This window comes from Triturus cristatus, chromosome 2_2 (assembly GCF_964204655.1).
Source record: "Triturus cristatus chromosome 2_2, aTriCri1.1, whole genome shotgun sequence".
NCBI classification, from domain to species: Eukaryota; Metazoa; Chordata; class Amphibia; order Caudata; family Salamandridae; genus Triturus; species Triturus cristatus.
Window position 1 is genome coordinate 1207389715 of NC_140582.1, and position 26089 is coordinate 1207415803.

Genomic DNA, 26089 nt, shown 5'->3' on the forward strand with positions numbered 1-26089 from the left:
CATATTTTAAACACCTCAGGCAAGTGAGATAAATGCCACTTGACTCCAGTGATTGATAACTTTTTGTTGGCTAGTATTCTAATAGACTGAGCCCTTTTGCCTTTTACAAATACGTTTAAAAAAACAAAAGACTGTTTTTCCCATTTTATTACCCTCCCCACGTTTTTCGGTCTTGGCAGTAAATAGTTCTTTTATGTCAAGGGATTTGCTAGAGCACTATCGTTTCAAGCTGGTGGCATCCGTAGGTGTCCCAGCTGAGTTCAATGGTGAATAGGAGTGTCTTTAAAGCCCCTATGAACTTGACATGTTCATTCATTCTTTCATTTTCGTGGGAAGAGTTTCAGACCATAGTAGTTAAGAGGGAATTGTTTTACCACCGTAACACTGCAGGAATTTCTAAGCATTGCTTGAAAACGGGGCATTCTGTTGAGATTGCACCATGCATATTTCTGACCCAGTTGTGGAGTGCGATATAAGTTGGCAATAAAATTGTTTTAGAAGTAATTCTTCAAGCAAAGTGCTGCTAGTGGAGGAATGTAGTTTGTGTTAAGCCATAATCTTAAACACATAGGCCATGTATGCCCCTTTTAGAGACCCCCAGTTTTTTCATCCTACTTAAAACCCTCATGTCAAGCTCTTTCATTTCTGGTGCGTTGCAGCAGTTTTAAGATGTTCCCGTTGCTCAAATGGGTGCAAGTTCTAATATTTATATGTTTCCCTCATCTTCATTGCTTGACTTTGCACGTGAGAAAGTGTCACTCATACTCGTCGAAATGTCACTCATAATTGCACTGAAATTCTGAAAACATCACACATAGGAATCTGAAACCTTGGCACTTATGTTACTACCTCCTTTTGGTCACAGAATGCTGCCACCAGGCTTGTCGACCTGCTCTTGAAAGTTGGCCCTATAACAGAAAACGATTTGGAGGCCTCCAAAATAGGGTTGTCATATGGCTGTTTTTTTTAACCAGTCTTACTTTTACTGTTAAGTCCAGGTTTAAACAATATTGAGTAAAGCACATAAATCCAGTGTTTTTCCTCCTCTGCACCATACCCCTAACGAATACAGAAATTAGTCAAAAAGTGCGTGAGAACTGAGTATATTGTTTTAGCATAATTACAGCACAAACAGATTAATAATCGACACCATAAAAAACAGTCTTACAATAACTATTTTTCTCCGACCAGGCTCTTAACTGTTCCAGAATAGCCAGCCGAAAGACACGGGAGGTACTGTTTTCTTTCAGGGACGTGGCGACCCAACCCTGAAATAAACTTACAACTTCACAACCTAAAAAAAAAACCACATAATGGCAAACTCAGAACAGCAAAATCTGACAGGAAGGCCACAATTAGCTTGAGGTACCTAAGGCGTCAGGGGTGTTCCGCCGCGCGCGTATGCTCTATATGAGGACGTGCGCAGGCGCGCGAGTTATCAGAGTTACTGCAGGCAGTATCGCGTGGGCGGGACGAAGGCGGGTGTTTCGCAGGACACAGGCGCAGCTGTAGCTTCTACAGCTTGTGGGCGGGGCACGCACGCGCACTGCGTTCAACAGAGGCGCCACAGACAGTGCGCGCGCTTGCGCCTTTTAAAAAATTACACACAACACAATTTTAAGGGTGCAGCCGTCTATCCGCGGAGCGTAGAGTTGTGGCAGTCGTCGCCTGGTTCGCGGTATGTATTGGCCACTGTCTCTCATGGGCCCGTGAGTTCTTCTTCAAACGTGCCTGTGTTTTTGCATTCAGGGCGGTGCCCGGTGGGTATGTGGGGGTTCTAGAAAGTTTTGTGCTTATTGCGAGCCCTGGATTGCCACTAACAGTGCGCTGCACCCTGTGAATTCGAACGCAGGCCCCGTGTTTTCCTCTAGGAAAGTGTTTTAGTTGTGTGCTGCCATTGAGCTGCATTGCAGCTATGGAAGAATCTCTAGGGGCGCTACACCACTGCAGTTAGGTTTTTACTGTAAGCGTTACAAGCTCATCCCAGAACGGCCACGCTTCGAGCCTCATGCAATTGACCTCTAGTCCTCTATATACCAGCTCAATAGGCATTCAGTTACGCCCTTGAAAATGGAATAAAGCTATAGTCCACTGTGTACCTGTAAATATACTTGAGTAATTTGAAGTAGATCCTTATCAGCTCCACTAAGGAAGGCAAGAGGCTATCGCAGCCATGTAAACCCGCCCCAGTTGTACTATTGACATCCTCGACACTTGTATGAAATGCACCCGCCTGGCATCACTAGATGGGCATGATTACCATTAGCCTCTCTACTCAAATCCCAGGTCTGAAAGATGGTGTTTTGACGGAGTAGGGCAGTCCCAACTCCGGCCTATGCAGTGCCAAGCATTGCTGCTGGATGCACCAGAATGTGGGTTCTGCCCCAACGTATAGTTGTAGTATGAAGTGGGCAATCATCCCGTCTCAAACTTGCAAGACATGCTATATCTTCAGGTTCCAAGTCGCCAAAAGCACAGTTCCACGTCTTGTTAGCAGGCTGAAACCAGCCTCGCTGCTCTCGACTGTACCCCATGGAAAACTTCCAGCGCCTGTTTTATTTCTGCTGTAAGCATCAGCCGGCGGGTGCTCTGCACCCAGATAGGAGACCACTTGGCATGCAGGCCATTTCTGGATATCGGCTGTAAAAATTCAGGAACAAAATCGTAAAAGGTGAATTTTATGTACACATCTGAATAGGTCAAGCAATGTTGTAAAAATAAATATGCAAACGTACAAGTCAGCGTTGCTTTATTGTCTCTGGTATGTTTAGTACAAAAATACTATTCTGCAAATATTCATATGTAACTGTACTTATTTCAACATAGAAGAATAAACAGACGTTTACTCAGTATGCAAAGTTCGACAGCCAACAAAGTGCAGCAGTCACATGAATTTGCCTCCTTATGTTGAATGATCGCACTGGAAGCAATGCTTTGTGAATCAACGTTGACTTACAGCACATAGGCAATCTTCCTATTCTAGCTACAGAAAGGGAAAGGAATGTAGAGTAAGTGGTGAGAGAGCTTTGCTCCAATTGTTTCTGACAAAAGTAGTGGATGTTTAAGCCAACCTCCTCTTAATGCAATTTGCTCCACTTCATGAAAATAAAAAAAAACTCCAATCTTGGGTAGTAGCTTCAAGGTCTAGTACTGAAGGAAACACGCAATTACAGCACAATAATACATAAACATGCATAGAAAAAGCAAATATGTTTGACACTCGTTGTCAAAAGCAATAAAAGTCTGCTTCAGTGTAAAAAAAAAAATTAAAGTAGTATTGCTTTGTGTATAGGTAATTTATTGTGTTATGAGTGACTACGTTTGCGTAGTAAAATACTCTCGTACATTCAAACGGAAATGGTAGGGTACACACAAACAGCATATGAAATGAAATGTTGTACTTGTATAGCGCACTGCTGCCCCAGCAACAGGGCGTCCTGGCGCTTGTACTCATACCACTGTGGAACCCTTCCTGGCTTTCCCTGTGAAATGTCCACTCCTGGGCACCCCCGAGGTGAAGCCAGGCATCCCCAGCGCTGTTGGGGCCGTTGTGGAGATTAAGCAAGCTATTGCCCAGAGTTGCAGAGTGGGACCCATGATTAGAGTAGGCACCGAGGCGAGAATTATCAGGTCCAAGGAAACTGAGCCCAAGACCTGCCGAGGCGGGAATTGAACCCTGGTCCCGGACCAGATATCTGCATCAGGGTCTGCCGCTCTAACCATTGAGCCACACTTCTCCACCTATAAACGGTGAGGGTAAAATACACCTGCATGCAGATCAAAGATGGGATTGACAATGTCTCAAGAATAAGTCTTAAGAGTCTGGCAAAGAAGCTTGTACTCAATACGACATTTTTTGCAGTTTATGAGCAACCCGTGTCATTGATAGGTAATCACCCTACCGCTGGAAGACATTGAAGAGAGCTACACTGACAGCCAGAGTGTAATTCTACAACAGGGCACGCAATCTGAGTGTCCTTCACTAATTCTTTGCGAATTTGGCATTTAAAAACAATTGTTGGCCTTAAAATGTCGAAATGATCTTAAAATCCACCATCCTGGCTGATTCAGGTGAGAATATATTGAGCCAGGTGTAGAAGCACTTTTCAGGGAAGGAAAGGGGCCCATCGGGGTTGCATAGCCTTAGGCACATGTTTTTAATGGTGTGGTAGCTTTGTAACATTGTGGTAGGTTAGAACACGCACATCAGTGTGAAGTTGTGGCGTGCACTGGGGGTATCGCCCTCTGACTGGGGTGTAGATACAAATCAATGTGGGTCGTGGCGCTCAAATCAGCGATATCCTCTGGGCACAGCCTGAAGCCTGCAGGAGGCAGGATCTAAATGTTCATCGATGGTTTTAAGAGTGAGGGCTGGTCAGGTGTTCTTTCTTGAACTGCATTCATAAAGTATCAGCGCTTCATCTAAAAAAACGAATCAATTGGTTGTATAACGATCCATCTGTTAGTTCAAATGTAATTCCCGATGCAGGTCACCCTTCGTCAGGGGAAATATCTACAAAATTAACAAGCGAAAGAAAAACGGATTGGTCACCAATCAAACAAGCATTGGCATAGCCAATAGGTCTCGCCTTTGGGACCTTATAGGTGTTTAGCCAGAGCTATTGGCAAAGTAAAATACCTGGCCTTTAGGGCCATATACAAGACTGCTTGTATGACTCATAAGTCCCTACACACATTCACTCCACGGTACCCTGCTGACAAACTTAAGATATCTGGGGGCACTAGAACATTGAGAAATGCTGAAGCACCGCTGCTACGGACCTTTAAAAGGAACCACTCACAGTTCAATACTTCTCAAGAAGCGCGACCAGAATAGGGAACTCGTTACCGCTGATCCTTTGCACCACCTGAAAGAGCTTCTCCTTCAAGGGTATTTGAGCTACCGTCTCCTCCCTAGGTTTCACCTTTCTGGTTTACTATCCACACTAGTCGGTTCCTTGATATTCACTGCACTTAATCCATTCCATTAGACTCCATCTTGGCACTAGTCGAAATACTGTTACACACATTTCATGACTACTGCAACATACACTGTACTCTAATGTGTGTGGCTTTTTTAATGTACTTGCAGCTTGGGGCAATGCAATTTTGTGCCCAGTGTAATTACACTCTACTGTAGTAACATCTTTGTATTATGTAAATTTGTACAGTGTGTAGTAATCCATTTCTATTATAAGCACTCTGGCACCTTTGGGTAATGTCCATCCTATAAAAAAAAATTGGATAAATAAAAATCCGGGGCACATCACATCCTTTTCACCTGCATCAGTTTAAACTTAGTCGGGCAGTTGACCTTCTGTGTGATCTTGGTTATACCAGTGTTTGAGATTATCCTCCGCGCTGTCAATATCACTCTGTGTGATCCTGGGCAGGCCTCTTTTGCTCCTCTGTTTAAAGAAGAGCCAAAAAGAATTGAGTAAACGGCGATTGAGAGCAGCTCTGTGGGTCTTGTGGCAGGGTGTGTTATCAGCTGCAGAGACAAAGTCTGACACCAAACACAAACCTTTTCAGGTGTAAGCATGTTTAAAAGTTATGAGAAATCTATGCTACTTGAGCTAGGACCAGAGGTAAAACGTGTTAGTCTGTTTAAATATTCACACGTTCACCTGCAGTTCCAAACCTTCGAACAGAGCTGCTCTGGATGAAAATAAAATAACATGATATGAAATAAAATGTACTGGAATGAAATGCTCTGCTTTCCTTCACTTTCGACGCGTAAAGTTAAAGGTTTAGGGACCTTAGGAAGTTGGTTCAAATATGTGCAAGAGGTTTTGTGCTTTGGTTGAGTGTTGTCCGGTGACTGATGTACCATGTGACACTTAAGTATTTAACAGTGAGACTTGCAAACGCAGAGGGCAGAACACGCCTTGTCACCAACCCCCCTCCATCGTGTTCAATCTATCTGAACTCCGAGCGGCTAGCGCTGCTGCTGTAGTCAGTTGTGGCTCGTGTCTCCCGAGATCGCAATGATGAAAACAAGCATTTGTTTACGAGGCCGGGGACACTAAAAAGATGAAGTAGTCTCAAAACGAAAGAGATGCCGACCTACAGCGTAACTAAACTGTAGTGGGTCGGTGCTGCTCCCTGCAAAAACAGAAGTGACCTATCTGATTGCCAGCCAAACAAGCATTTACAATGCAATGGTCTCAGCATTGTTAAAGTTAGAGATATTGGCACTGCTCATGACATTGTTTTTGTTTGTTTTTGATTTTAAAACATTTAACCCCTTCAGCGCGGCGCGGATTACCGCGCTGTGCTGAAGGGTTTGTGCGCGGGCGGGGCCGTGACGGAGTGGTTCCGTCATCCGCACACGCATGACGGAACCACTCCGTCACGCGCATCGAAAGGGTTAAAGAAACAGCATTGTTATTTACAATGTCAATAGCTTAATCACTCAAATGCGAGACCTATTGCATTTGCAGCCACACACACACAGCCACCCACACACACACAGCCACCCACACAGAGCCACTCACAAAGAGCAACCCACACACAAATAGAGCCACCCACAGAGCCACCTACACACCCACACACACACACACACGCAGTAGCCCACTGACCTATTTACATTATGTGCACTTTGTGATCTGCATGGTACATGTTCTTTGCAGCAGGCACATTAACCCTATGTGCTACCTTTCCAGGAGTCAAAACTTTCACTAGACAAAACTCCGATCTCTCTCTAGGAAGAACATTAAACACCAGAGTCAACATGACATTTTTATTGTTGCCGAAAATTGCTAGAGGCCAGGAAGGAGGCAGCAAGCGCTTTTAAAACCTTAATTTACTTGCAAACATAATGTCTTCACCCAAAGTCAGCGCCCGGTCGCACCGGTTGCACTTCCCTAGAGCTGGCCCTTCTCAAGGGTCCTGTGACCTCAGTGACAGTCACTGTTGTTCTTGGCTGTGCTGCTTCATAGGCCTTCTAGCAAGACTGGAAGTGAACTTCAGTATGGATTGTGGTGGACAAACCTTGAAGGTTAACCCAGACTTGCCAGTGCTAGGGTTCACCTGCTGGTGCTAAGACACCAGCGCTTCTAAGGTCTTGCGAAGCCTTCTAAGGTCTAGCAGGGGATTGTGCTCTCTCAGGAGAGTCGTCTGGTGGACTGGTTATTAAGGCTGAACCTGGTTCCCCAGTTCCAAATTCAGCAGCTCTGGCCATAGTGCCACATCCTCTCCCCCACTGAACACCATACTGTCCCACTGAGAAAAACTCACACTGCCTTCAACTACAACCCAATTGCTGCCGGCTATAAACTCCTGGATGAGGCTCAATTTAAATGACGCAATAGACGAGCAATATGCTGCTAATAAAAAGTAACATCATCCTGGAAAAAGCAAACACTCATAGGGGAATGCAAAATTTAGCAAACCATGTGAAATGCAAGCAGGAACAACATTGTTACCTTAACGCTTTTACACTCACTATTCAGAAATCAGTGAATGCTTTTGCCTGAAAGGGGCCTTGAATGGTCCCATTTCAATGTCCATTGCTGATATCCTTACAAAACGTTAGCAGTATGGTAAAAAGACCACATCCCTGGACGCAGATCCGCAGTACACATTTTGTTTTCCAATCCACTCTTTGCAGTACCTCCAGGATTGGTGCACTAGTTGCAAGCCCAGGGAAAACAAATAGCGCTCCACTGGCAAACTCTGTAAAAGTGGCGCTAATGTGTTTGGGTGTGAATAAAGTCAATCTGGCCAGTTTGCTACCACTGTCTTACTTTATTTAGTTATTTTTCATATTTTTAACCTTTTATTCCAGATGCTGCACCTTAGAATTAAAAGGGAAAAAACGCAGTCTGCAATGACACCCAGTTGTATGCTTTGGGAGAGATGCAGCCCCAGGGTAGGGCCACTTGTCAGAGGTGCACCCTGTGCAGCGGTATGGTAATCCGCAGTGCATCAGATGATGTAGTACCAGGGCCCAGTGCAATTTATGGTGCTGTACGACCTTCTTCCATTCGGTGACTTCGTCAAAGGAGTCAGTGGCCGTATCGCACACCACAGAAATAAAAGTCGAATACTATGTGGCTGTTGCTGCAGGAGTGGATGACTTCACAATCTAAATATCAAATTTTTTGATTGGCATGTGCCTTTAAGCGCACAGTGAGTGCGCACTGGACAAAGTCAAGGACATGCACACAACCTTAACCTGAAACAAACATACGCAAGAATGAAAAAAACTCATATTAAACCGTTTTGACAAAACCAAGATACTTTTGCAGACAGCGAATAAGTTGCACTACCCCTCTTGACTGATAAAAGTCCTGAAAGTGCTCTGAAACAGTATTAACGATCGGTGTGTAATTAATTTCTTCTATAAGACTGTAGAGAGATAACTGTGGAGCAGTAATTCTAGATGAGTACCTCTTTCAATGAACAAACGTTTGTCAGCAGGTGTTTTACCCGACCATATTAGTGCAGCTCTTGGAAGGGTTAAAAGGCAGAGTCTGGCTGGCCATGATTCCAGTATGTGGCCTGATGGTTACACACTGATCTCTGAAACAGCTGCTGAGCAACATGGATAGTTTGTATTCTTACCATCACTTTTATCTCTAAGCACGAGAGACAAGTCTTCAAACAGCAGTTGTCTCTGTAGGCAGGAGTCGGAGATGCTTTTCACTCGAGAGGTCCTGCACACTCCTGCACGGCTTTAAGCCTTGGGGTCCCCATGTGAACTGCTGCGCCTCCATCGTGCAAAACGTCTGATAAAAGATACCCTAGTTCCCTGTTGTGAATTTGTTGTGGTCTAACGCCGCCGATTAGGAGGGGCATAAAAATCCTACGTTCATTTTGAAAATCGTTTTTCACCAATGCTGAGCGGGTTATGCGAGTGTCATGGGTCAGTGAGCGCATTATGAACGGAGCACAAACCGCCCAGTGACCTACCCCAGCACTCTAGGCCTTGCAGCCTCGTGGTGGCCACGGTAGCGCTGTTTAAAAATGGGGAATCAAAGAGCGCAAACTGCGAGACGATTTACAACTCACATTGGAGGCGAGTGACCGCAGGGTCATATCCGCCTCATTAGAAACCTTTAAAAGCTGTATTGGTTTGCTCTCAAGGTGCCTTCTATTGAAGGCTGTGATTAATATTATTTTGGTAGGCGGTGAGAATGATTCTTGGCTCTCACAGTGGTAGCACTATGGTGGGACAGGGCGAGAGAGGTCCCGTCAGGAGGCTGCCCCACCTTGCACTGCGGGTAGTTTTACTCTGGGGCAGCACGGCGGAAGTTCTGCCCTTTCAAAGAGCGAGGTTCCATCCTCCAAGAGATGAGCCTTGCAGCAAGGAAGAGGCGACCCCACTTCCCGCTCCATTCCGACCGCGCACAAAATGGCCGACCCTTCCTATCTTTAAAAAAAAAAAAACACGCCCTCCACGTGTAAAAGGGGCGGGGCTTAAAAAAAGAGAAACACACCCCCGAATCCGAAAAAGACTGGTCTTGTTTCGAGAGACAAAGCTCTTCTGCAATGGCTGACCAGCATTTAAGAGGCCAGCCAATGGAGAAGGGGGGCGGGTTCAAGCCCCACTACTACAAAACCTTAAATCTCGTGAGCGAGATTGCGCAAGCGCAGCCTTTGCTAGCCGAGACCTAAAAACTACGGTAAATACAAGTGCAACAGTTGAAATCACCTGTGCGATAAACATTGTGAATGATGAAAGTAAACAGTATCTGTGAAACGAATCGCGGGTAACGTGAATAAGTAAACCTTAGATCAAAAACGTACTCTTTGAAAACGTGACAGCCAGCTTGTGTAGGAAAGTGATGGCGTTCAAGACGCCAGTAAGATAGGTGAAGATTTTAAATGTACAAGGTCATGAAAACTGAAGAAGGACCCGAAACGATGGAATCCAACTCCCTAAAAGTGTGAGTGCCATCTTGAAGTGTGGAATGTGGAAATAATAAATCAATTAAAGAGTGCAAGCAGTGTTATGTACTGAAATGGGAAATAACGTGAAGATGCACAACATTTTATAACGTGCATTAGTCTGAATCATACGGCGTTTAAATTAAAATGTAAAACAATACGAAACGCTCCTGGAAAGGAAGAAATAGGAAAAGTACATTCACCAGACTGACTGATCATCATTAAGTGGGGATTTAGAATATTTAACAGATATGTGAATGCAAAAGAAGATGCGTGTAGGTACAAGATATGAGTAGTGTCAATCAATTGGGAGGGAAAAAGAAGCTGTGATCCATCCGGCTTCCAATGGTTAGTTATTAATGAAAATGGGTGGAGAATGGACCACTTGTCCTGTGTAACCAGGGTCTTTTGTTCGTATCAAATCCGTCATAAAAAACCCTCATATATGTACTGTTAGAAATGGGATTTCTGGTTGGCTAGGGCTTGCGCCAAAGCCAGGCAGATACCACCACTCTAAGTCAGGGCTGGGGAGTTACACGCCAAAGATAACCCATGCTCACCCCCTTGGTAGCTTGGCACGAGCAGTCAGGCTTATCCAGGAGGCCATGTGTAAAGCATTTGCGCGCGCACACAGCAACAACACCCTAGGCCCACCACAAAGGAAACTCCACACAAGGTTATATATAAAAATAGCCTTTGTATTATAATAAACAAAATTAGATGATAATCACATAATTTACGCTGTGCCAACTGGCACTGGGCAGAATTTTACAAGGGACTACTTACACGGGACAGGGCCACACGGACCACTGTCAGAATCAGCACAAATCACCAATTGTACATGTAGGACATATACTAACTGTAGCAAAAATTATCACTGTAGAGCACAACCAGTAACTACTGGCGCAATAATGACCTCAGCGTCATCACACTACAATCGGGTATAAAACCTATCCTGCATCCATCACAGGGGCATAAACTCATTATGCAATCTCTCACAAGTCTAACGCATTAGACCCTAACCTCCTAAGTATAACTATACTAGGGGCGTACATCACACAGGGAAGTATAATCTCCCCAACTAAAACCTAAATAGGTGAAACAACCTCCTAATCATAAAAGACCACATTTAGAGGTATAACACAGGGTGCGCACAACATACTATACACAGAACATTTCCTAACACCATAAGCATTAATACAGGGTAACACCTCAATCACATTAGGGCCTTGCGCCCTATAAACCTAACAATCCCAACAACCTCCCTGGCCAACTGGCCATCCCAAAGAGGGGCTCAAATGCCCTGTGTCCCAAAAGTCAGGGCGCGCTGCCTATGCAGTGCAAGTCAAGGCGCGCACTTTGCGCTGACCTAAACGGTGCAGCCGCCCACGACTTGCTGGGCAGCTGGAAAACAGTCAACTGGGGCTTGGGCTCTCACTGGCCCTTGAAATCACTGTGCCCAACGTTGCAGCTGCCCACGCTGGTGCGGCGCAGCTGGCGAGATAAGAATGGGTTCTGGCACCACTGCGGTATGACCCCCTCTGAGTCTCTACTGGACCTCCTAAAATAAATGGGGGCAACGTTGCAGCTGCCCACTGTCGGGCGGGGCAGCTGGCGTGGTCAAAACTACTAGCACGGGCACAGGAGGCTCTCTAGCCCCGCACACAAATACGTGCCCTCTCGAGGGAGCCACGCGGGCTCTGGGGGAATAACATGCCCCACGTTTGCACACACAGACTTTCCTAAACAAATGTGCCCCAAGGGAGAGCACTGGCGCATGAGATAAACATGCCCACTGTTGGAGCCACCAAGGCGCGGGGAAACAACCATGCGCCTGCCTCGTTGGAGAGGCCCGCTGCCATCCGGGGCCGCTCTGACTCTGGACTTACCGGGACAGGCGATCTCCGGGTCCATCCGGCCATGCTGCAGCTGCCGCGGGGCTCTCCTCACCAACAGGGGAGCCCCGCCTTCCTCTGTCAGCCTTCTCTCGTCCTGCTGGATCTTCTCAGGACATGTGGTGGGGGCAGGCACCGACAATGTGCCTCGCGCCCCCTCCGCCTCCTTTGCAGCAGCCCTTCACCCGGTCCCTCTCCTGGGACCGGGACTTTTTCGTTGAGCCCGCGAGGCTCCTCTACTTCCTTCTCGGCCGCGCTGCCATTGGACAGCCGGCCACGAGGCTCCACCCACAACCAGGCGGGGACGCCGGACATCCGGGTCGCGCTCGCAGCGGCCCGGCAACTTCTATTCGGACTTGGGCTGCGGCGGAGATTCCATTGCCATATGAACGGGGGGTGGGCTCCCGCTAGGAGCACAGTCGCGGGGTGGCACCCGCAATTTAAAAATAACGATGAAGCGGGGTGGGCACCCGCAATTAAAATAAACTCATAAGCGGGGTGGGCTCCCGCTCAGGAACACGCAGTTATGGCATCAAAGCGGGGTGGGCTCCCGCTCTGCAGGCAACACGGGGGGGAAACCCTACGTCGGGATTCCCTCTCCAGAGGTCGCAGCACAGCGCTGCAAGGCCCTTGCTCTCTCACAGGCACTTTAAAGGCAAAGCGCTCCTCTTCTCCTGTCTGGGCAAGGCTAGAGTCCTTCCTCTGGATGCAAAGGCTGGACAAGGAATCCAGCAATGAATACTCTAGCGCTCCCCAGGCGCAAAGTTCAAGCAAAAGTCAGGGGGCATAATCGCACCCCTTCATGGGGTCACAGCCAAGTAAAAGATCCCAAGCATAAAGTTCCTTTTAGGGATCAAGGGGCAATGCAGGGCCCAGGGAGGCAAGCCCTCATGGCAGCCCCGGCCCCCCAGCAGCAGCACGCCCCGCAGGAACAGCACACCAAGAGTGAACATTTTCATGGGGTCACAGCCCCTCTTTTATACACCAAATCCTTTGTCTCCAAAGGTGCAGGGAAGGGGCGAACCAGATGCAACTGGTTCCTGAGCACTTTGTTTTGCTCAGCCCCTCTCCCTATTCACAGGACAGGCCAGGGACATTAGACGCACCACAGGGGGTGGAGCCAGCATTGTGTGGGGAAAGCCCAGCCCTATTCAGGTCCCTGGTGTGCTCCTCCCACCCATCTGGCTGCTGACCTCCCCATTCACCACTGGGTGACTCATCCTGACTCTGGGGATTCCCTAGCCCATCACACGACCTCAGCCAGCCAATCGCCAGGCAAGGCACTCATCTCGCAAGGCACTCCTCTCACACTGCACACAGAAATGCCAACTTCTAGAAGTGGCACTTCCACACTAGGTACATTGATGCCGCACACATCATCGCGCAGCATTTCTTCACATGAGTCCGCACATACTAAACTCGCACCTGCACTCCCCACGCATCAGGAACTACCAGGGACACATACATTCCCCCATGCATTCCTATGGGAGGGCAGGCCAACCTCACTACACTCACACACTTTACCCTGGGACACAGTGGTAAAGTGCGCAGAAGCCAAAAATCACTAACATCAGGTCACCATAAAAAGCAAAAAGTTCAGGGGTGAACCTGCCAGAAGGGCCGAGTCCATCACAACCCCCTTCCAGCCAAAACGCAGGGTAGACCAATCACCACCGTGATGGGCTTCCCTGCTTTGGGCGATAGAACACGGACGCGGGCCCGCACGGCAGGGACACCCTCCGGTTCTACGCCACTCTGAACCAACGTGTTTCCCTCTGAAGCAAACTCTCAGGCCCAACTAGGCTACCCCACTGGTACTCCCTAGTTGTCCATGGCCAGGACCAGGTCCTAGACCACCCAGATACCACTGGTCCTTGCCAAACCACAGAGTGGGGGGTAGTAACCTCTGGCATACAAGCCATTCTCAACTCTCCCTCTCAGTGTAGTTCCAAACTACCACTGATCCTTCAACCTAGGGTCCGCACCCTCAGGTTGACCAGAGGTCACGGGCAAGAATGCCCCACCCTACCTCTACTTCTGGGGTTCCGCACCCTCCCAGGGAAGCACCCTCCAGAACACAACTCTCCCACCAGTACAGGACCTCTCTCCAACTGGTCTACCACCTGGGATCTGGAGACTCTTGTCTTCGGAAATACAAAGAACACAGCACAGTTTCTCTTCAAGCAGGGGAGACACAGCACACAACAAAGTCCCTTAGTCCTCTACCTCAGCAGAAACAACAAACTATAGGTTAGCCCCCATACACACATCAACGGCGGCACTCGGCGTCGAAAAACAAGCAACAGCGTCAGTCCTGAGACCCTGGGGTGTTGCAGGGATTCTGCTTATGCGCAGAACTATGCGTAGGAACTCAAGCCCTCGGTGAATTGCGGTGTACCAAAAACTCACCCCAGAACCCCCTATCCGGCCAGCATCAGTGTCCCATTCGTTATCCGAGGTTTAGCTCGGCGGTCCCAATGTATAGACAACCCAGAACAAGCGACTTAGTATATTTCTCAGGAATGATGGGAATCAGAAACACCTTTTCGTATTTATTCTCGTACCAGTCCACAACAGAAAAACAGAGACACGGGAAAAGTTTAAAGAGTTTATTTTATAAACCTCGTGTCCTAATATGCAGCAGTTTGGCTAACATTAGCAGACAAACGATTAAAATCAAAACCATCAGCATAGTTACAATACCATAGAAAATGAAAGGAGTAATCATACTAAAATGACAGTGGCTCTAGGCCACCTTCCTTTCTCTAACACACTAATAGTATTATTAGACTAATAAAAGGTCTCTAGGCTTGAATGGGGAACCCCATACCGTAAATATCAGCTCAGAGTTCACATCTCAGGATCAGCTATGCTCTGCTCCTAGGAACGCTTTTCTTCCGAATGTAATGAAAAACAAGCAACACTGCAATATTAAAAGCACTCGACTTTCAGGTATTTGCAGCTGCGTGCGTGTTATGGCTAAACTAGTGGGCCGATCAACCTGAACTCAACAACATGCACCATCTAGTGACCCAGACTGTTTCTGTTACACTGTGTACAGACCAAGGTTGCTATTCACTGTTTAAGATGTTAACAGACCGTTCTCATGTGAAGCAAAGTCGAGTAAGCATTTCTCAATTCTAATAACATGTGACTACAGTGTCGTGTGCAAAAGCAGCCAAAGCGGCAAGATGGCTTTCTAACATTTAACGCGGTTATGCTAACTTAGCGTTGTACATAGGTAGATAACGATCTTCACTACACCCCCCCCCCCCCCATGATCGGACCACTAACCAGTAGGGGCGCACTTGCAAGAACGCAGAGTTCAAGTTTGATAGAACGGAACCAAGGGCATGAACTATAAGTCCATATAAGGGAAGTGAAAAAGTTTGAAAAGAAAAGAAAAAAAAAACCCAATGGAAAAAGTTAAAACGGAGTAAAAAAAAACCATGTAGAGGACAAAAATATCGTTGACGGAGTGAGGACGAAAAGAAAGTACAAAAGTCAATCCATCAATGTATAGGCACAGTAAGTTGCCACTGCTTCCAAGAGGAAATCATTGGAACGTTCCGCAAAATTATCTGCCATCCAGTTCAGGACGGGGAAAGAACATAAATGTTACTCAACCACTGGAGCCTCCAGCACCTGGCGAGGACAACCGGGGTGCACCTCAAGGTAACTGTTTGCTAAGAAGTCAGTCGCCGCCACTCCGATGTACCAATTTCCAAGAACTCCATGCGCTGCAGCACAGGCCATAATCCCGACACCAGAACAGTCCAACTCGTGAGCCACTAAGGGGCTCATAAGCCGATCATAATCCGGATCAGGAGACACCGAGTTTGACAGACACAAATCCAGAGCCCATTGGAACGGACATTCTAGGCAATGAAAGACTGGCTGCACACAAGTAAAGTAGGCAAACCGGAAGGACAATCCATAGGCTACGCTCAGTCGCCAGTGGTAAAGCGCCATAGAATTCAAGCATCTGGTTACGAAGATGGAGCAGCCGGGACATGTTGTCGTGCCACGCAAGTTGTGCATCCATAGCGCAAGGCACAGAGCAACAACAGTATTCCAGCTACGAGGGCGAGAAGTAAAGGGAGACCTCCGAAGACACTGGGAAAAAATAGAATGAAAAAAGGCCGGGATCACTCCAAAAATAGTTTGAATAGAGGTCACGAGGCCGGAGCCCACGATTTTAAATAAAATGAGCTATGCCACTTGTGGATGAGGCATTAAAGATAGTCTGTATCAAAGTCCCAAAATGAAGCGACAAATCAGTATTTAAAAGAGCGTGCACCTCAGTGCGCGTATTTGCTACGTGAAGGACAAATGTTTCCCGGGACGAAGTCAACGCGACTTCTTTTTGAGACAACAGAGCCCGTATTCTGCTCCTCTTGTTGAACTCTGCTTTCAAGGTTGGAATTGAAGGCCAGATGGATACATCCAGCCGGCCATGCGGGGGTGGGAAAAGGACGTTATTACAGCAAACTACCCTCTGTGATACAGTCACGATGTAGGGAATTCCCACTAACATCCCACAGCAAGCTTCATTATTTAACAGCAAATAACTACCGTTAGCAAGCAGCGTAAAAGATGGAGTAATAACTGGCACAGGAATCCCTTTCAGGACACAAGCTAAATTAGGGGCATGCACATTACATGCACCATGCAATTAAATGTGCCTACACACAACAGAGCGATCCGGAGTGGAAGTGCACTCTTCACCTTTCAAGTAAAGCTCCTTGCCGTCCCTCACACATCTGTATGTAAAAGGGAGCGACCAGACTTCATGCAGGAAGGCAGTACCCAATTGTTCGTATCTGCCTAGAGCATAATGTTTCATGCACAAACTAAACTTAAACAGGGGAAACGGTAACGTGATCAACCCATGTACTAGCCACACGGCAGAATTCAATTCAGCAACAGAGAAAGGCAAAGGTTCTAATTTTTCAATGTGTAGTAATGAATATGTAGCATCTTTCATGGACATGAATTGCTGTTTCGCAGTCAAATTAAAGGGAAGGAACAAAGATGAAGTATTCATGTAATCCCAAGGGACTTTCCCTGCCTTTAACGTTTGCAACGTCCATGCAAACTGCATAATAGAACGCAACTGATTTTGACCATGATACAATACAGACAAATCATCCTGCACAATGTCTACCACAGAGGAAACAATATTATCTAAGGTATAGATTCTGGAAGACAGGGTGTTAATGCTATTATCAATTACAGCCAATACCTTTTCCATATTGGCTTGATCAATAGCACGTAATCTGGATGCAGCCTCAATCTGCGACAACTTCCAAACTTCGTTATAAACAGCATACACCCATCGTTTGGGCCTGCCGACTGCAGGACCCTTAACAATCATTCAAATCTATTTTGTCATTTAATCGCGCTAAATGGAGTTTAACAGACGCTAAAGTGGAATGTTGCAGCCAAGACTGGCATAACTTTCCTACTGAGTCGGTAGTTACAGTGTAAGAAGATTCAAAACGGGGGTCCGCACGAACCTGTGTATACCCCTGCTTCAAATCCAGAAACCTATATTGACAGGAGTCCGAACTCGTTTGCCACACCAACCACCCTTCCGGATTCAATTCAGAAATATTGAAGGACGTGTTGGAAACCTGTGTCTGAAACATATCAAGGGATAGATCCGTATGATTACCCCAATTGGGATAAGCACCCAGATGTGGCATGGAGGGAGAATGTAATTTTTTAGACGTAGCCAATCCAAAACAGGTTGTCTGAAAAATCGAGGAATTTAAAAATAACATATGATTTGGGATAAGACAGGCACGATGCAAAGCCTCTGTTCCCTGTACTTGCCATCGTTTGGAGCCCCAAACCGATTTAAGATCGACTGTAGCCTTCCACAGATCATACCCGCCAATTGCCAAATCGTCCATAAAGGACTTGGAATACAACAATTTGGTGTGTGTCAGTCTAACTTTAGAAGCAGCCTCAGGCGCAACCTTAAAATAAAAAGAGGCCGGATGGGCTACACTAAAGTCAGAAAAATAAGTGAATTTTTCCACCAACTTGGCAGAGCTGCCCATCCTAGGGGCGGGGCAGTGTTCCCATTGTGTAAAATTTACAAAATTTCTAAACTTATTTGCTTTGTGAAGGAAATGCGTGCCATAATGTTGATAACAAAACTGTTCATCATAATTAGCAGTATCTAAATACAAATCCTCAACATCAAATGCAGCATAATATTTCAAATCAGAAAACAGTGCTTCTATGGCTTGAACATCCCAATCATCTGAGTGAATGTTCTGCTTAACGACATCACCCATAGAAACACGAAATACATTTGGCACATTAATCACTTCAGTGGGGCCATGAATTTGAAATTTAACGGCATCCCAAGCAATCCCATCACGCACAGGCCAGGCAGTAATGTTCACAAAAGTCTGGTCCCTCTTCATGATGTGTGATGAGGAGTGGGGTGGCCAAAGTTCCATCAATTAGTCGAACTGTTGAACGTTCATTCAGGTAGTGTCCATTGATAAGTCTAAAAAAACACTACCACAAAGCCAATGGACATAAACAAAAAAACACATATGAGCACCAGCCAAATGTAAGTCCAAGGGGGTATTAAAAAATGGCTTTTGAACCAAGCCACAAAAATTGAAACCTTGGAGGGGGACATGGAAGTCACTGAACGAGAATCAAGAGTCTTGTGAGAGGGCAACTGTGGTGGATTGTAAAACAGGCAAGGTAACATCTGCAGGATAAGCATACTCAACTTCTTCAAGCACACCACTAGGTGTTTGTGGCAACAAGGGACCAGTAACGGCATGCATCTCGACGGCAACATCAGGCACTGTGTCAGAAGCTCGGGCCACAACAGAATTTCTCAGCATCGAAGGGCAGGAAACCGCCGGAGCCATACTAAGAAGAATCGGCCACTCGTTGTAGTTTGACATGGTCAATCGAAATGTACCTGTTATCCTTTCGACCAGGAAGTGGAGGTAAAATGACTGTTCTAGTAACCTGCACTCTAAGCACTGGAACCGGTGCACGATGAGAGGGGCCGAACTCCTTCTTGTTCTCCACCTTCTCACGGACCAGATCACCAACTCGGGGTAGCCAGCCGACTACCGGAATCTGAACTTCAGCTTCAGATGAGGAGGGTATGTGTTCCTTCGCTAGACTGTTTCTGGCTTCTTGAAGAGTCTGCAATACAGCACAGTGTTCATCTACGTCAAAGGGTGCGGCTGATGCCGCCATGTCTAGACCATCAAGGTCTGGAACAAACATTCGAACACCAAAGAGCATCATGTATGGGGTCTGCCCACCCAGAGACCTTCTAGGGAGATTATTAAGTGCACGTTGCACGTCATATAAGTGGGCAATCCAGTTCCGGCCATTACCCAAAACTCTGGCTGTCAAAGATTACTTTAAGTCACGGTTCATTCGCTCCACGACACTATTGCCCTCAGGCCGGTATGGAGACGAAAATTTGACTAGCACCCCCAAATTTCTCATGGCCTCTTTGTACGCCTTAGAGGCGAACGCCGGGCCCTGATCAGAATAAAAGGTACCACACGCAAAACTTCCAACAAAGACACGCAAATCTTTTATGACAGTGCGAGAATCAGCACTCCTTTGTGGCCATACCCACAGAAAACGTGTGCAAGAATCCTCTTAAACCAAGATGTATTTGAATGCAGTATCAGAGGTAAAAGGACCGCAGTGATCTAAATAAACACAACCCAATGGTTTACTAGATATGTACAACTGAGTTTGTGGTGGGCGCGCCGCAGATGAAGGTTTAATCTGCTGGCAAATATCACAATTGAGAACATAAGCTCTGGCCTGTTTGTATAAACCTCACCACCAGTAACATTGTTGTAGCAAAGATACAGTAGCCGCAATGCCGGCATGCGCGGACGCCATGCCCTCGTGGGCTGCTAATATCAACGAAGGTCTGCAGTCCGCGTTGGGAATCAATCTGTCACCAACGTCATTAATCCTCACTAATGGGACTTTATCAGGACTTGAGCGATAATGGTAAAGAGCAGGGAAACCTTTCGGTGGCTTCGTGCCCTGCTGTGTAGCTGCAATAGCTGCCAAGATGTCATCATCGATCTTACTTTTGGATCTTGTAACTGCTGCTACTAAGTATGTTGCCACTGCTGTCTGTGCTGCCTCGTCAGCTAAGCTATTGCCGACAGCATGGACACCAACGCGTTCGTGACCAAGAGTGTGAATTACATTCACAAGAGGCAGACGGTCTTTAAGATCTGCCACTCTAACCCAAAGCAGTTTATGCTTAATAGTGCTACCTTTGCAATCATGGTAGTCCTTCTGAGACCAAAAATGCAGATTGTCGTTGTAAGATTGAACACAATAAAAGGAGTCACTCACTATAAGAGTAGTGACTCGGGGATCAGCAAACTCCAGTGCAAGCACCAGAGCACGAAGCTCCACCAACTGAGCGGTACAATCACCCAATGACTGCGTGTGCACGACATTGGACAGGAATTCAACATTTACGTAAGTACCGACTACAATTGCGCAAGCCGCTGAATAGGCGTGCTTTGATCCAGTTGTGGGTTGCGCAGACCCGTCCGTGTATATGACACAATGGTAATCCTCGAGCGGGCGCAGGGACAGAGGAGCCGGATGAACTAATTCATAATGCAAAAACTCCTGAGTCTGAAGTGCCGCGTCAAAGATAAAAGTGACGTCCGGCGAGGTCAAGGAAGTGGCCCATTGTATCCACCTTGGATGCAAAGCTTTAGAATTCGGTACACTTGCTTTCGTCACTGCCTCTACGGCAGGATATGGTGTAACCACCAACATGCGTTTCCCTTGCGACAGCGCTCGTTCTTTCAGAATCGCAATCTGCACTACTGTCAGAACCTTCTCGACAGCGGAAAAACACAGTTCAGCTGAAGTGTACAAGTGAGATTTGTAAGCAATGGGGACGGTGTCGCCCTCATTGAACGTTAAGTACGTGAAACCCACTGCGCCGGGCACTATTCTTATGACCAGGTTAGTGTGGTTATCACGTGTCAGTAAGTACTTAGAAGCAAGAAGATCAGCTTGCAATAACTGCAATATAGCTGAATGCTCAGGCAGCCAACAAGATTTGAAAAAAAGTTGGTTGTACCAAGGCGTAAAGCGGCTTGATACGCTGGCCAGCAGGGACTGTAATTTCTTCAGTGAAGTAGGAGCACGGAGGCATGCGCACTTTTCTAGAAAGTGCGGAGCCAATCCTCGACCTTCATTGTTGAGTTCGTACCCCAAGAACAACACTCTATATTCTGCTATGTGCGACTTCGCAAAATTGAATTTGTAACCGAAGTCTGCAAACAAAACAATAATGCGATCAACGCGCCGAAGATGTGGGTCTAACTCGTCATCCGTGAGATAAATGTCATCCACGTACGAGTACGCATCCGGGTCTATACCCTCTTAGAGGGAGACCACGCGAGCGGCAAAGACTCCCGGGCTGTTCTTATAGCCCATTGGTAATCTTTTGAATTGTTTTTGTTTGCCAACAGAGGTGAACGCCGTCCACTCACTACTAAGAGAGGACAGGTTGGGGGCCGGAGCCAGGCCGGCGGCCAAGATGGCCGCCCGGGCTCCCGGCTCCGTCGACTCTCTCCTCTTGCTACTGGATCTAGCTGTCGGGGCAGCTCTGCTGACACTTTCCTGGATGTCGGAGAAGGACCTATCCCACCGAGAGTTGCTCCGGAGGCCCTCCGAGCTTCAGGGACGGAGATATGCTTCCCGGTCGGTGTGGCCTACGCGGGTCCCGGAGCCGGGACCTCACGTGATACTGTGGCCGGCGGTGAGTGGAACAACAACGGCCGGGGAAAAAACGGTCACCCGCGGGGGCGCTCGAATCCACCCTGAACAACAACCTAGCGTCCGTTGCTGAGTGCCGTCCCCTCATGCCGGACGGGCCCCCCCCCCCCACCCACCCGAATGCTGCCTTGCTAAATGTGGACGTGTGACGCAGCTCTTTGTCTCTCTGCTGGAGATTGGTACGACCCGCTTGCTGCTGTCTATCCCGCGATTCGGCTGATCGGGGCCGATTGCTGCATGGCGATTTGGAGTCGTTCGGACACACTGGGTGGCGCAGATGAGACCTTCCGGGGGGCAGTTGAGATGGCTCACAACGTGCGCCACCGGGGAGACGTCCGGATGGCACAAATGATGGCGGCTCTGGTGTGAACTCCGGTGGCATTTATGCTGTGCGCCCCATTTGGTAGTGATACCCTCATGGAACCCTGCCCACCCATGGCGATGCGCACTTCAAAAGGAGTGCGGAGTTCGGAAGCCCTTTCCCGTGTTTTGGAAGCACAGCGAGTGGGTTTGGTTCGCGTGGCGATTAGACCCCGGCATAAGTGGAAGTATGAGAGAGCCTGATGCGGTATTTTCACTGTGTGCCTTTGTCCGGTGACTCCCTCTACGATCTGTGGTATGGCCCGGATGGGTGTCTTTACGGGACCCTACACGTTGCTGATGAGTGGACGTTGGTGACTGGGGTCTACTCGATCGTTACAAAGGGCATCGTCGGAATGGAACTTGGTCCATGGACACATGGAGTGTTCGGGGATTCCATCGGATGTGAGGCTTGTGGGGACTCCTTTATTGTCCTCTCCCTTGTGGCTGACATCGTCGCGCAACCCATATAAATTGAACTGCCTACTCTTCCTGAACCGGACTATGTCTTGCTGCGTGGGAGGCGGTCGTGGGCTGTGAACGGCTGTGAAATGTGTCGTGTCCTGGTGTATTGGAAGAACTCCTACTCTTTTTTTGGATATCCTTGTCTATTGTGCTCTTGGTGCTTTGTTGGCTACGCTTTGTGCGGACTGGGACACGTTTCTGATAATGGCCGGGTGGGGCTGGGTTACAAAATGGTGATTGTTTCCTTCAGATGCTGAAAGGGGGGTGACTGGGTGGGCTGGCGGGGCGACTACTGTTCTGATTCGATGGGTTCCTCGGATGTCCTGCAACAGCGCTGATATACCTGTAAGCTACGCGGGGGGGCCGGGGGCCTGTACTGGGGAACCCCCCAATATATTTTTCTCTTTCATATTTCCTTCTTTTATATTTCCCCTTTCTTCTATATTTCGGGTTCCGTACACTGGGCGACAGGCACGCTGTTAAGGGGGAGGCCGTAGCCATTGGCAGAGGTGCAGGGTGGGGGGTTAGGGGAGGGGTACTATTGCTCTTTCCTTTTATGTTCCTAGGGCCTCTTTCTTATTCTTTGTCTCTCTTGGCTTTCTTTTCATTTCTCCTATTTTTTACTTCTTTTGGGAACTCTCTAACAGGTTCCTCTTTATACGTCCTGGTGGTACGGATTACAGGGGTGGATGTTTCTATAACGTTTTTATGTGGCAGCGGGCATAAATCTGTATTGGTGGGCGAATTGTATAGCTCATTGTTTATCCTGTTTAAGGTGCGTCAACGCCAACGTCCTGCCTGCAGTAGTCCTGCCTGTGAATATCCTGAGTTGTGGTAACCCCTTGCTTTTGTATTATTGGATTGTGTGGCATCAGATCCTGTTCCTTCCTAAAACTCTAAAAGAAACCTCTTTCATCCTGGTGCCGTAATGGTACCGATAATATCCTGAGTTACGACGGGGCATTTGGGAGGCGGGTTGTTGTATCCTTATGGCTTGATTGATTTGCTTTGACCGACTCTTTACTATTGGCCGGCTATGATGGTTTCAGGCCCGGGTTTGTAACTGCTTTATGTACCAATAAAGGTTTACCAAAAAAAAAAAAAAGAGAGGACAGGTTATGGCTGTAACAGCCATTGGAAATGTCAAGTGTGGTTTTAAACCTTTTTCTCACGAGCCTATCGACGAGAGCCGAACTATGGGTGTTCTGTACTGCACAGGTCCGGCAGTGTGAGTTAGGGTGCCGGTAATCTAGAACTAGGCGGTACGACCTGTCAGGCTTTGTCACAGTAAATAAGGGATTATTCATAGGTGACACATGTTTCGATCACTCCCTGATATTCCAATTGTTCAAGGATCGAAGCCACATGAGATCTAGCTTCACGACGCATGGGGTATTGGGGTTGTGGTTGGGGTGTAGTCCGCAACGGAATCTCATGGCCGGGGGACAATTTATCCCAGCCAACTTGAGTTCGATATAACGCAGGCGCTTGCACCTGAGCCCATTCCCCGGCATACTTATCAGCTAGGACCTTAGGCACTGTGTGCGCAAAGGACGGGAGGATTACTTCCTCCCCTCTAGGAGCAGCTAAAACGAAAGCCGGGGGCCAATCTGCCTCCGCCAACAGAATATCATAGGTAGTGGTCAGATTATCCCCAAAAAAGCCTTGAATTGTACGTTGTATGTCACCTTAAATGTGCATGACTATATTATACAGTCTATCAGGGGGAGACAAACGAGTGTCAGCAGTTTCAATATTCACGAATATATCAGTTGCTGTCGCCACCAGATATGGACGCAGTGCTTGTCGCGCTACTGTAACTTCCGCCGCGCTGTCCAGCAGCGTTAGCGCCCATGTCAGGTTCTGAAGCTGCGTCCGTACCATCTGAGGCATACCTCGCTGTCGGAGCAGCAACTTTCTTCTTCTGAAACGGGGGTCTTTGCCGTGCAGAGTCTTCTTGCTTGCCTTTGCCGTCAGTCTGTCGGGATTGCTCACGAGCTTGCGGTGCACCCCGACTTTTCCCAGCGCCTCCGCCACCAGATTGTGAAGCCAATGTTTCCTGTGAAGAACGAGGAGAGCGTTGGTCAGAAACCTGAAATCTATCAGGTGACTTAATAGTAGCACGATCGCGCAGATCATAAGTGCGTTCACTACTTGACTGGACTGGAGAGGCAGGACGAGACCCCTGTTTCTGTTGCTGTTTCTCCTGTTTTTTCGCCCTCCAACTTTGTTTTGGAAAGTTAGGGCGTTCGTCCTTACCAGACGAATTTGCCTTTTGTCTGCTGAGAATCAGGATTTTTCACAGTCGGCTTAACCCCTAAAGCGCTCCGACCAACTTGTTTATAGGCCATCGCGATAATTTTCGCGAATTCCCTCGGCTTGTCGTCTTCGTCCACTGCGTCTAATTTATTAAGCACCTGGAACTGCATAGCATCCCCTTTGAGGTTGCCCAATATCATGGTAGCAACCACATCAAAGACGCCGACAAGCCGCATAACCCAATTCAATAGCAGCCTCCGCACCATGATTCTCCTGAACACGTTTTATAACGGAGGGCAGTACCGACAGAGACGGATTGCCATAGCACTTCGAGTATGTCGCTGCAAAGACCTTACCCCAGTTTTCACAATCTGCCATATCTGGGACGAAGTCTTTAGGCAAAGCAATGGTAAAGATCCTGTGCTTCTCCACAGGAGATGTACGCGGATAAACCGCTTCTATTTGATCAAATTTCTCAGCAAGCCAATAAGGGTAATCATCCCTATTTTGGGGTCGCTTGCCCACTACCGAATTGACCATAACAGGACTAATAACCACCGTGTGGTGGTCCGTCGGTTGTCCCGCAACAGCAGTAGCGACCACCTGCACGTTGCGCGACACGTACTGCACCAGAGCCCTATGTACGGTAATAAGGGCAGTGTGCAGTACACGCAACTAGGTAGCGGGGATGAGGCGTATATCCGGCTAACACCGGCCATGTGGCCCCTGCGATTGACAAAGGGCCCATTCTCGCCGGTGTAACCGCATGGGGAAGGGCGCCATTAAACCAAATGTTATGCTGCCAGGCAGAAATAGAAATTTCCTAAATCCTATATGGCGTATAGTTGGCTGGCAACGCCGTGTGAGTATAACTGTGGTATGTATCATCGTCATCACTCACCGCCAGCAAAGTAACCCAAGAGTAAAACAACTCAAACGGGAACAGGGCATCGGCACTTACTACAAAAATCACAGCCATACCATTTTCTGACACCCCATACTGCGCCAGATGACGCTTCAGAGGCGCCCGGCTATGAGCCGAAATTTCGACCGCCATTAGGACTCTAACAGTAAATCTACAATATATCAGTAGCACTAGGGTTCAGATTAAATAACCTTTTTAATGATCAAGCTTGAATGAACCTATTTAGTCGAAACACAGGTAGGTTAAATCGTCACTCCCGTTATCCGGAAACCAGAGTGAGGGTGTTGTGGACTAATACAAGCACTACTAAGGCGTCTCAAATCAATAGACCAAACGTTAGGTGCGCCATGTTGCAGGGATTCTGCTTAGGCGCAGAACTATGCGCAGGAACTCAGGCCCTCAGTGAATTGCGGTGTACCAAAAACTCACCTCAGAACCCAGAACCCCCTATCCGGCC

At 47.6% G+C, this 26089-nt stretch overlaps 1 protein-coding gene across 3 annotated transcripts in view; it reads left to right on the forward strand.

Moving 5' to 3' along the window:
- The first annotated feature begins 1482 nt into the window (after positions 1–1482).
- LOC146863403 (PC-esterase domain-containing protein 1A-like) overlaps positions 1483–26089 on the forward strand; it is a 408407-nt gene continuing 383800 nt past the window's right edge. The window contains exon 1 of one of the 3 annotated variants that reach the window (XM_085642832.1): positions 1483–1678. The gene's annotated coding sequence lies outside the window, so the exon portion shown is untranslated. The remainder of the gene's footprint in view (positions 1679–26089) is intronic. The other 2 variants (XM_085642831.1, XM_085642829.1) reach the window with 2 other exon arrangements.